Genomic DNA, 13,698 nt, shown 5'->3' with positions numbered 1-13,698 from the left:
CCAGTGTCTTGTATCCATTAGTTATGCTTATATGCATGTGTACAGGTCTCTTACAGCCCCCCCGCCAACCTCCTCTGCCTTCCCGCTGTAGTTTGACAGTCTGTTCAATGTTTCTTTGCCTCTGTATCTATTTTTTCCTCCATTTCTTTCCTTTAAAAAATCTTGCCTCTGCAGACTAGAAATAAACATATAATAACAAAAAATGTTTGAGTCCCAATTTCAATGTCCAACAGTTCTGAGTCCCCATTTCAATGTCAAACAGCATACTCAAGCTTTTCAATTACTTTGATGAATCTTTTGAAATTGTAATGCTTATGTTACAACATTTCTAAAATTTTAACCCTGGAATTATATTTTTAAAATCAGTGTTCCTTTTATATTTATCAGCTATAGTAGAGAGCTAAAAGATTATATCTATAATAATAAAAGTGTAATATGCTAATTAGACCGGACAGCCGAATGACCTTCCGGACGTCATTCCGGACATCCTTCCGGATGAAGCCGTGGCGGCGGGGCCAAGGCAGAGGCAGTTAGGGATGATCAGGCAGGCAGGCAAGCAGTTAGAGGCGATCAGGCAGGCAGGCAGGCCAGCGGTTAGGAGCCAGCTGACCCAGATTGCGAGAGGGTTGTCCGACTACCCTTTTAAACTAGCAGTTGGACATCCTCTGAAGGGGCCCAGATTGCGAGAGGGTGCAGGAGATGAATTTCATGCACTGGCCCTCTAGGGCAAAGAGCACAAAATATTCTCTAGCATTATATGGTGTTCATGATTTAGGAATAAAAACAATATGATAAAAGCAATGATTAAAACATGGTAGAAAGCTTTTCTCAGCCAAAAAATAATTGAATAAAAATAATTGACTTGCATGTTTGAAGTGATAATCATATTTTGGACAAAACCTAAGTAATTCATACCTAGTAATATAATAGCAATATGTTTGCATTACAAATCTATAGAAACAATTCTACATCATTAAGAAATATATACCAAGAAATAACAATCAGGTTGTCCTCAGACTTCTCTGTAACCGTAAAGATGGACATTCATACACAGTCACTCCAGGGCTCAGCAAAGAAATTACCTAAGTACTTTTCTTAGAAATATTTCTTGAATAAGTATTTTAAGTCAAGTGAGCTCTGACTTAAAACTAAGAATCAAGATGAGCAATAAGCTCTAAAATAACGTATGACTAAAAGTACTGTGTTCTGCACATATTTAGGGACAGTCATGTGGCCCAGTTGGTTGCTAATAAACATTTTCGGAAAGATAGGTACTGCAGAATTTGCTGAGTGACTTCGTTACTTTTGGGTTGACTGTTGGTGTTGACATGCTATATCATAAAGCATGGATTTTCATCAGGAATTACATGCCCAACCCTACAGTGAAAAGGAAATCCTAAGGAGCTGAGAGAGCTTTCTGACTTTTAGTATAGTAAACCAAATTAGCAACAGCCACCATACTGAGCTGAAATCAGTGCTTCAATTTTATTACACGATATATTAGATATTATTCTGAACTAGAAGCCCGATGCACGAAGATTCGTGCAAGAATAGGCCTTCCTTCCCCTGGCTGCTGGCACGTGGCGGGCTCACTCCCACAGCCTGTGAAGTGGCGGTTGGTGGTGGTAAGCCCTGTGTGCTCTGGCGCCGCTTCCTCCTCGCCCTCCTTCTCTGGAGAGTTCCTCTGTGAAGCGCTGGCAATCCCAGGGAGGTGTGGAGGGGAAGAGGTGGGGGGAGCGAGGCAGGCGGGGAGGACTGGAGAGGTTGGGTGTGCTAGTGCGTTTCACTTTCCCATTGTGAAAGTGGGATGCAACTGGCCCTCTGCCTCATGCCCACCAGCTCTCCCTCCACGCCTATTGTCCCTCCCCTCTTGATTTGGTGAGGGAGGAAGGAGATATGATAATTTGGGTTACTGTGTAGGTGGCCTCTTTTATCTATTCAAAACAAAGCTGAGCTGCCTGCCACTGCCACCATGGCTGCCAACATTGCCCCTTGGCTGGCCTGGGGCTCCCAGGGCGCACTAACTGTGCACCAAGTAAGCTCCCATGCATGTCCGCACCTGCAGGGCTGCTCCAACACTAGGGTTTTGTTTACCAGAGCAGCAGGGCAGGGGTGGGGTAGAGGGAGACGCCAGACACCAGGAGCTACGACCTCAGGCACCAGAGGGTTGCCTCTGAGGCCAGGGGCTGGGCCACAGGGAGGCTGCAAAAATGGTTGACAGGAGTGGAGCGTGGCATGGAGGCCCTGAGGAAGTGCGCTGCCCAGAGGCCCAGAGCAGCTGGGGGGTGGGGCTGCCGCCATCTTTGTCAGGTTAATTTGTATACTCACTCCTGATTGGCTGTGGGAGTCACGAAGTGATGGTTAATTTACATAGTTCTCTTTTATTAGTATAGCTTAGATCTACTAGAACCTCTAACTGCGTTTGGCTGCCAAACTAAGGGTGTCATCTCCTTTCAGATGATATCACTTTCAGGCATTTTATACAGATTCCACTTCTGCAATGAGTTTGTGGACAGTAGCAAATATAGAGGTGGTGTGTGTGTGTGTGTGTGTGTGTGTGTGTGTGTGTGTACATGAACTCCAGAAGTAACACATGGTCCTGGATGAAAACACTAACTGCTAAATCTCCAAAGGGAATAACTGACGTTAACTTACCTTTCTGCTGAAAAATTCAGACATGGCTGGTGAGAAATGTCTCCATGGTCACTACTTTGGTTTTAAACCACTGTCAATCTCAAGAAGATAATAAAACAGGCAGCCACACCTACTAGATAAAATTAAAGAACTTAGGTAGAAGCTAACTAAACTTGAAATTATTTTGAAAGTTGAGATAAAAGACATAATGGAGACTGTACTGGGGAGATGCAGTTCAATTTGATCACCTTGTAAGTATCCCAGGTGGAAGCAGTAAACTAATTTATTTTCTCCCTTTGGGATAATATTCTTTAGATCTCCCTAACATAATCATATGTGAGACTTTAATGCCCCCTACCCATGGTTCAAAGTAAGTGCCTAAAAAAATGAATGATTTAAATACGCAATTAGTTATAGCTAGATGAGGCAGATCTGATAGTCATTACAAAGCTGCAATAGTTCTCACATTTCAGTAGAGCATAAAAATAATTTGGGATACTAGTTGAAAATATATATATTTGCTCAGATTTCAAATCAGAAGGTTTAGTGTAGAGATACATGAATTTGCATTTTTTAAATAAGCACCTCAGTTCAATTTTTTTCACAGAATGTTAAAAAAGAAACACAGACAGAATGGTAATATCTCCATGCCATAGATACTCTATTTGTAAAATTAGGACAATAATTAACTTAAATTTTTAAGATTGATTTCAGAAAGAGGAAGGGAGAGGGAGAGATAGAACCATCAATGATGAGAGAGAATCATTGATTGTCTGCCTCCTGCATGCCCCCTACTTGGAATAAAGCCTATAACCCACACATGTTCCCTGACTGGGAATCAAACTATGACCACTAAGCAACATTGGTAGGCTTAACTTAAATTTTTTAAGATTAGCATGTTGTGGTTGTGATAATTAAATAAAACTACTTATATGAATCTCTTAGCCCAGAACCTGGAACATTTTAAATACTCAATATATTATTTTAATAAAATTATAGTCAAAAGGGGTAATACTTAAGCTGTATTTTAAAATAAAAACATTATAGACCTGAATATACAGCACAATCAGTTATAGAAATGTATTTATTGAAAAAGGACTAGAAAAATATTAACATGTTAGTAGTTGTCATTAGTCTTTTTGATCTTCCTCACCTTTTCTTTGTATTGTGAATATATAAAAACATATATTACTTTCATAATAAAATTAAACTTAAAACAAGAATCATAATAACTACTCCATATTCTTTATATTATAGATCCCCAACTCTCTATGTATTATTTTCATGATCTTAAGTAACTGTGAATAAGGTTTATTACTAACTTGCAAAGAATATTTTGGGGTCTTGAAAACTTATTGGCTATCTTATTTTTAACTACTTTATAGACTGTAATATAAGAAGAATAAGAATTGATAGTAGGGAACATTTTGAAGACAATGAAGTCTGAGAATTCTTTATAAAGGTAATTTTTATTCCTTTAGAAAAGAGACTGGAAAAGTCTCCATCCTTTAAAAAAGGTTAGTTCAGGAGAAACTTCCCACAAAAGGAGCCCATGCCCCAGGGGAGAAATGTGTGCTGGATTGCTTGCATGGTTTGTGCCACTTGCTAGCATGAGAGATGCAAGTAGCTTGAAGGAGATGGGCAGTAAATTATCCAAGACTTTTAAAGTCATAAAAGAAACCATGGTCTGAAAAAATGCTCTAGACATGATTCATGGATTTATTATAGTCATTTTGGAAATGTTGAAACAGAGCAAATGTGTATAGAAGTTATTTCTGATTGCATATGGAAATTTTAAAGGCCCTCGGATGGCTGAGATTTGTGTTCCAGGTAGAAACCGACTTTGAATACTAGGTTTGGGAATTGGATAGGAAAAGAAGCAAATTCACAGCTTGAGCAAGCCAGAGAGGCAGAAAGGCAGGAGAAACTTATAAGGAGAAGGGGAAAACCAAAGGAAATTAAAGTGAGAGTTGGCCTGTGTAGCACATTGGAAAAAAGAGATGGAATGAAAAAAGATATGAGAACAGAAAGGGCTCAAAACCATTCACTGCAAATTTAGGTAAAGGCGAAGTGATTATTTCCTAAAACTGAAAAAATATTGTGGCTAATTGCATTGAAGCAAGAGGCAGGGAGAGATATTTGATAGAAAAAAAACATACTGAGACCTTTAGTTCTAGTCTCTATTCTGATTTGTTCACTAAGAACCTGGGAGTCATATATTCTCTGACTTTTTGTAAAATGTGTGGTCAATGAGCCCTCGTTGGTTTGACTCCATGGGTAGAGCATCGACCCTCAGGCTGAAGGGTTCTGGGTTCCATTCCAGTCAAGGGCATATACCCTGGTTGCAGGCTCCATCCCTGGACCAGTTGGAGGTGCATGCAGGAGGCAACCAATCCATGTGTCTCTCCTCCTCCCTTACACTCTTTCTAAAAATCAATGGAAAAATATTCTCGGCTGAGGATTAACAAAAAAATAAAAAAATGTGGTCAATGGTTATTTTATCTATAAATCTTACTGAGTTGTTCTGTAGGGGTATATGTAAGGTTTTTAGATTGGTTTCCATCATTCATGTCCTGCTTGTGTCAGAGCACAAAAGCAGTTTCTAAATTTTATGGTCAACTATTACAACAAATGAATATATGTAGTTCCAAATATTCTATCTCCCCTCCCAAATAGAACCCCATCAGAGCTAAAATGGAACTTAGAAGTTATCTTCCTATTCATAGAAGTCTCTGACCTCTGCTTGTGTCTGTTAACCCCAATTTTACCATTTTAGTAATCCTACCAAAAAATGAAAGGTTAATTGGACATGAAATGGTCTTAGAATTTAATAGTTTTCTAGAACTTTTTGGGGGTATATCAATATTGCACTTATAGATAATAATTTTTAAAGTCTACATTCCCATTAAAAATTTGGGATCTTTTCATAGCTCTTAATTTTCTGTGATTAGTAATGATAGCCAATGGCAACTCTGACATCAATTTTTTTTCATCTCTTAAGTTGCAACTCTAGGTTTGCCTCATTGTGATCCATCTTCACATTACTGCCAGAATAATTTTTATTAAAACTGTTTCTAAATGTCTACTGCTAAATGTCATTCAATGATTCCTCATTAGCTTCAGGATAAAACTTCAAACTCCATGGCATGGAGTATAATATATCCCATAATCTGGCTATTTCTGTCTCAGTCATCTACTGATGCAAGGATACTGCATAACAAAAAATTCCAAAGCACAGTGGCTTAAAACAACAAGCATTTATTCTTTATGAGTCTACAGGTCAGCTGGTCTTGCACAGGCTTAGCTGACCTGACCTAGATCTCAAACATCTGTGCTTAGCTGACAGGTGTCTGGGGGCTGGCTTTTTTTGGCTGGTGTGATAGAGTGATAAAGCCACAGGTCTCTTTATCCAGCAGGCTAGCCAGAGCTTGTTTTCTGGCTCTGGAGCAATGTTCTGGGAGAGGAAGTAGAAGTTCACAGGCATTTTGTAGCCTAGGTTTTGACACACTGAAACTTCTGTTGGATTTTATTGGCCAAAGTAAGTCATAAAATGACCCAGATGTAAGGGGTAGGGAAATAAACTTTTGATGGGAGGAACTATAAATCCATATAGTAAAGGGTATAGATACAAGGAGGCTTAAAATGGGGGAGTTTTTGCTGTCAGTCTACTATACTTACCTACCTTTCCATGTTGGATTCTTCCTAAGCCCCAATTTATTTGTTATGTCCAGCAATAGTGAACTTCGTGTAGTTCTCTCAAAACGATATGTCATTGCTTCCAATTATTTTTGTACCTAATTTTCTCTTTGCCTGGAATTACCTTTTGTATTTGACTATCTTCTATACAAATGTAATAATAACCACAATCTATACTAATAAAAGGGTAATATGCTAATTAGACCAGATAGACTGGATGACTTCCAGATGCCCTTCCAGATGTCCTTCTGGACAAAGCTGCGGTGGCTGCGAGGGCCAAGGGCAGGCGGCAGCTGTGGCAGTTGCGAGGGCTGAGGGCAGGCAGCCATGGCGGCCGGCAGTGGCAGCAGCAGCGGGGTGATGGGGGCAGTGCCTTCCCCTGATGGGCCCGGTTGCCTCCATGGAGAGTGGGCCTAAGCCATCAGTAGGACATCCCCTAAGGGCTCCTGGACTGTGAGAGGGGGCAGGCAGGGCTGAGGGACCCCCCTCCAGTGCACGAATTTTCATGCACTGGGCCTCTAGTAATGTAATAATAATGATAGCTGAAGTATTAAGTACATATTATATAATGGACACGATTTTAAGTCCTTTACATATAATAACTCATCCAATTCCCATTTTCAGAATTATTTTTTGGGTTTTACAGATTGAAAAACTGAGGCACAGTGAAGTTCTGTAATGTCCAAAGGCACAGCTTGTTTGTGTGGTCAAGGCAAGATTTGAACCCAGAAAATCCAAGTCCAGCAGTCAGTGTCATAGTCATTGTCAACAGCCGATGCTGACGGAGAGTGCTCTCCTTTCAGAAGCTTCCCTTCACCCTCCTGGCAAGCTTAGCATTGTTTCTCTTGTTCCATGTATTCCCCTGTGATCAGCTGTAGCCCAGTTCATATTATTCTGTCCTTTGAGGAATGCTTCACTGTCCTTGCTTGTGGGTGGCAATTCTGGAAGATGGAGGTTGTGTCCTTCATTTCTGGGTTTCCAGAACCTGGCTCAGTGTCTGGCACGGAGTTGGGCTCTGTGGCTCATAGTTCTTGAATAAATGAATTGGGGCTTCTCAACCTTGATACTTTCGGTCTGATGATTCTTTGTTACGGGGGATAGCGTGTGCATTATAGGATGTCCACTTGCATTTCTGACCTCTACTCAATGGATGCCAGTAGCACTTCTCTTGTTGTGACAACCAAAAATGTATCCAGATATTGCCAGATGTTCTCTGGGGAACAAAGTCACTCATGGTTGAGAACCACTGAAATAAAACAAGGGCCTGGAGCAATTGTTTCAAAGTTGCCTGAATAGTAAAATGACCAGGGCAACTTTTAAAAGTCCTCAACCCCCTTGACTAATCAGAATTTCTGGTGCTGGGGCCTACCCCCAGTGTTTTTTGGAGCTATGCAGATGATTCTGGGGTGTAGCCATTTGAGAATCTCTAGTCCAGGGGCTTAAATTGTTACAATTACTGTTTTACTAGTTCCTCACCTGTGATCCTTCCCTCAGCATTGCAGCTGGAAGTGAAATCTGTCTCCTAATTTTAAATTCTTTGAAGTCAGGAATTTGAATTGATATTTGAATTTTCCTAAGAGGCTAACATCCTGCTTTGTCCAGTTGGAATTTTGTTTTACCTTTCAGGTGAGTTAAATTAAATAAAAAACAAATTAAAGTAAGCCATCCCCAAAGCCCAGGAGAAAGGGAATGCAGAAGACAGTCTGAAGGGCATTTTTGTCCTTGGCAACTGTTTGGCTAATAGTGCTTACTTAAATTTCTGAGTTTATATTGTGGATGAAAGTAGCCACATGATAACCTGACAAGCTCAGGGGAGGCCTGCGTGGCAGTCTTGCAAACTCAAAGACCAAAAGTAACCACAAAAGATGGTCTGAAAATTAAATATTTACCTACAAACAGGTTATAGTGGGTAGTCATGTCCTAGGCCGATATTTTCCCTGACAAAGATCAACTTAGATCTTCTTTACTGAGCCCATTTGCCTTTCTGCCTCTAAGATAACATACCTGTGAGATGTCTGGGTAACTTGTAGCTTCCTTTTGACCCCGGACCCTTCAGGGCACAACCTATGGCACCAGGACATTCCCTCATTGTTATTGTTATCAAGTTAATTGTCAACTGTTAATTATGTTAAACTATCCTGTATCTATCTCTGTAAAAGAAGCACATGTCCATCATTTCACTTTTTACCCTATCCCAGAGGTTTCCCCGCTTTGCTTTATCCCACCTCCCTAATCTATCACCAATGAATTTCATGTAACTCACCTACATTCCTTTCCTTTGATTGCAATGTATAAATACAGATATAACCCTCCATTCTCTGGAGCATTATCTCAATTCATTGAGGTTCTGCTTACCAGCATATGTTGACAGTTTGGCTCAAATAAATTCACAAAAATTCTTTACAGGTCTGAATTCTTTTTTTTTTTTTTTTTTTTTTTTAAGTTTACATTACTTGGCGTAGTCGGCAGGATTCCAAAGAAGCTCACCCAGGACCACCTTGAGGACTCAGACTCGGTGCTGGGATCCAGCAAGGGGCGCATTGAGCCCTGCCAGCTCCCGGCCGTGTCAGGTGAACTTGGGTGAGTTGTCTCTTGGATCCAGGACCTTTCCTTGCTTTGGTAGAGGGTCTGACTTTATTTGAGCTGTGTTTTAAAATCCTCGAGGTGGAACTAAGATTAAGGGTTAATAGAACCCAGCCTAAGGTAAGACTGGAGGAAATAAAAAACAAAACAAAATGGGTGGCTGGTTTTGATTTTGGCTCTTCAATTGGAATTGCTTTCTGAGAGTCTGAGCAAAAAACCTTCGCTATATAAATGAGAGCTGAACTCGTTCAGCTCCGAAGATAAAGGGGCACATCCTCCCTCCTGCCCGATTCTCGGGTGTTCTTAGGCGACTAAGAACTTTTGTGGAGGTGTCAGAGGTCATCCCTCATGACATTCAGGAGCCACACAGGGAAAATCCAACTCAACTGTAATTAATTGACTGGCTTGTCCGGGGTGGCGGGGGGACGCCCATAAGGCCTGGTAAGCCAGCACCCAGAGCCTTTCTGGCTGTTTTAGACAGCCAGGAGAGAAACCGAGGCACGTAAGAGGGTTGAATTGAGACATGAGGGGTGAGAGCCTCATGGAGCTCAACCCATAAGCAGTACACTTTGCAACCCACTACATAACACCCCTAGAAAATTTGCTCAGACCCTGCAGATATTCAATAATAATAATAAATTTTAAAAGATGGGAAATTGTACCTCTGAGGTTGCTAAACCCAAGAATTCCAGCCCCCTGTTAACACTCCAGCAGCGTACATGTACAATTCATACGGAATTTCAACTTGCAAGTATCTACAAAAAAGGGAAAATTTAACTAAAAATGATATCAACTTGAAATGGCCAAAGTGGGGAACTTTTGACACCTCCAAATTGATTTTTCTGTGCACTCAATTAGCCGGCTCTAAAATTAAATTAAATGAATGGGAAGCTTATCTTGATTGGAAATTAGAGGCTTCTAGGAGAGGATCGGATAAAATATCTTCCCTACAAGAAGTTAATAAGAAAATTTTGGAGACTGTCTCTGAACTAAAGAAGGCTTCTGATGCAAGCAAGTAAGCCCCAAACTCCATTCCTCCCCCTCCCACTGCTCCTCCGCTATACCCTTTGCTCTCTGAGCTTCCTTGTGCAGACTTGCCCTCCACCTCTCTTCTTCCTTCTTCTATATCTCCTCAACTACCATTCCCTGCTGACCTAGGGGAAAATGAGAATACAAACTCAGAGAAAGATTATTCAAGAATTCTAGCAGCTCCTTTCTGGGAAAAGCCTGTCTCAGGTAGAGGGCATCCAATAATTGTATATGTTCCTTGGACTAGAACAGAATTAAGAAACCTAACTAAAGATTTTCCTGACCTTCTGCAGGACCCTGATGGGTTTGCAAAGGAATTTGATTTAACTGTTAGAACATATGATCCTGGCTATTCTGACCTGTTCCAATGAATACACCTACTGGTTTCTGAGAGCAAGGCAACAGAATAGCTCAGTAAGGTAAACTGGCATACTCCTGTAGATGATTTTTTAAAACAGAAAGAGACAGAGAAAAAATGCAGGAAATTGGCCCACTGGGTTTATCAAGCCATACCTGAATTTTTTTCTTGGAGAATGGACTGGACCAAGATCCAGCAATTGAAAAGAAAGCCTGATGAACCAGTGCTTGATTTCTTTGAATGTTTTGAAAAGACTTTCAAACGATATTCAGGTCTGTCGCCAGACAGTTTCAAAGATCATCAAAATGATCCCTTACTAAATTCGACATTTTTGGGAGGAGTATATAAAGAACTTGTAACTCTGATCAAAAACATAAATTTAACTGGCAGACTACCCATGCTGATCAACTGGCTATTCTGGCTGATCAGCTATCTAAAACTATCCAAAAGAGAGAAAAAGATAAAGTTACTCAAATTATGAACTTACAGCTTCAACAATTAAGCAACCAAGCCAGTTCTACTCAGAAGTCTCTTAGAAAAGGAGAGAAAGGAGTCTGTTTTTATTGCAAAAAGCCAGGCCACCACAAAAAAGACTGTAGAAAACTGAAATGGGATTTACAAAGAGAAAACAAACAGAAGCAAGCATAGGGCTGCTACAAGGACTATGAGAGGGTACTTACTCTTCTCCTTACTAATACTTTAGGAGAAATTGAAATTATCATCAAAGGAGAAGTTGATCTCAGAGCTATAAATAGGATAGTTATTCCCAAACATCCTGTGGTTCCAAATCCACATACTTTATTATCAACTATTCCTGAGGGCTGCCAATATTTTTCAGTAATAGATTTATGTAGTGCTTTTTTCAGCATTCCTGTAGAAAAGACAGTCAATATTTCTTTGCTTTCACTTGGGAAGATCGACAATTTACTTGGACTGTGATGCCCCAAGGATATACAGAAAGTCCCACCTATTTCTCCCAGATATTTTCCTAGAGATTCCACTCTAATCCAGTATGTGGATGATTTACTTGTATGCTCTAGGACATTACTAGACTCTCAAGAAGACACAATTTACCTACTGCAGCAGCTAGCTATAAAGGGACATAAGGTATCGAAGGATAATCTTCAATTTTGCTTACCTCAAATAAAATACCTTGGCCATCTCATATCAAAGGATGGGTTACTGATTAACCCTGAAATACTTAGAGGAATCCTATCTTTCCCTCTTCCAAAAACAAAAAAGCAGCTTAGAGGATTCCTGGGCTTGACTGGATATTGTAGAAATTGGGTTCCAAGCTTTTCATTGATAGCCCAGCCTCTCTATGCCCTGTTAAAGTCGGATACACCTGGTCCAATTCAGTGGAACCCTGAAGGGAAACAAGCTGTTGAGACTCTGAAGGAAGTACTGTCTAAAGCTCCTGCTCTGAGGCATCCAAACTATAAACTTCCCTTCTTCTTTTCACATATGAAAGTAAGGGCAATGCTTTAGGAGTTCTAACTCAGAAACACGGAGACCACCATAGACCTATAGGGTATTAGAGTCAGCAACTAGACTCAGTGGCAAAAGGGCTCCCTCCTTGCATGAAGGCCATCTCAGCTACAGCCTTGTTATGTAAAGAGACAGAAGAGATAGTCATGGGCTCCCCTTTAACTATATATGTTCCTCATTCTGTTGAATCCTTGCTGAACTCTCATCACACTCAACACTTCTCTGTCAGTCGACGGGCTCCTTATGAAGTACTCCTGCTCTCTGCACCTAATATTACTTTAACTCGATGTAATTGCCTTAACCCTGCCACGTTGTTACCCTCTTTACAGGATGGAGACACCATAATTGTGTTTTACTTACTGACCACCTTCTTGCTCCTAGGAACAACTTACAGGAAACTCCTATTGATAATGCTGACTTAATTTGGTTCACAGATGGATCTCATCTAAAGGATGAACAAGGACATTTCCTAGCTGGATATGCAATAACTTCCATGGTGAATATAATTGCAAGTTCTTATCTGCCTGGAATCAGATCTGCCCAGCAAGCTGAACTCATTGCTTTGACTTGGGCTTGTCAATTGACCAAAGGTCAAGTAGCCAATATCTACACTGATAGTCGCTACACATTTGGTGTAGCTCATGACTTTGGAATGTTATGGAAGCAGCAAGACTTCTTAACTTCCTCTGGGCAGCCCATGAAAAATGGAAAACTGGTTGCAGAATTTTTAGATGCCATACAGCAACCAAAACCATTGGCAATTATAAAAATCCCCGGGCATTCTAAAGCCACCACCATGGAAGCAAAAGAAAATCATGTTGCTGATGCTGCAGCTAATCAGGCAGCATTGAACAGTCAAGTTATCCAGATCCTAGAATGTTCTTTACTTCCTATTAAATCCATAAAAGATTATCTTTAACAGTTTCAACACACAGCCACAGAAGACGAAAACAGAATATGGCAACAAAAAGGGGGACCTTTTGACCCAGACAGACAGATATGGCTTGGAACCAATCAGAAACCTATTTTACCTGTAGGGGCCCAACTCCCTGTACTTCAACATGTACATGAGCTCACACATTGGGGTCCCAAAAAGATGATTTCATGGAGTAAAGAATATTACTGGAAACCTTCTCCTATAGTAGCTCATAAAGTGTACTGCAAATGCTCTATCTGTCCAAAATATAACTCAGGAAAACCACTTCAAGAATCCCGAGGACATTTCCCACTTCCTTTGGGCCCATTTGAAATATGGCAATTGGATTTTATCCAAATGCCATCATTTCAAGGTTACAAATATATATTAGTCATGATTTGTATGTTTTCTCACTGGGTTGAGGCATTCCCTTGCAGGAGAACAACAGCCTTAACAGCTGGTAAATTGTTACTAGAAAAAAATAAGTCCTAGAATTCCCTCTGAGTTACATAGTGACTGAAGGACTCATTTCAATGGGCAAATAATAAAATCCATCTGTAACATTTGGCCTAGACTACAGCATTTCCATTGTGCCTATTACCCCCAGTCTTCTGGACTGGTGGGATGTACCAATGGTATAATCAAAACTCAACTAGCCAAAATTTCAGAAGCCTTTAATCTCCCCTGGCTAAAAGCTCTCCCTATAGTACTCCTCAACCTGAGATCTACTCTTTTTGGTAAACATAAGCTTTCTCCTCATGAAATGGTCACTGGCCGCCCTATGCATCTGGATGAAGGGGCATATGAACCAACTTTGCTAAAAGGAGACATTTTACATTATTGTCAAGGGCTTATAAACCAACTTAAAGAAATTGATAAATTGGTAGCAGATTCATTTCACAGTGCGCTCCCAGGAGACGAAGATTTCAAAGATCACGGCTTACAACCAGGAGATTTGGTGTCTTGGAAAAGACACCAAATAAAAGACTCTCTC

Source organism: Plecotus auritus, assembly GCF_963455305.1.
Source record: "Plecotus auritus genome assembly, chromosome: 1".
In the NCBI taxonomy this organism is placed as follows: domain Eukaryota; kingdom Metazoa; phylum Chordata; class Mammalia; order Chiroptera; family Vespertilionidae; genus Plecotus; species Plecotus auritus.
Note: the sequence above shows the minus strand (reverse complement) of the source record.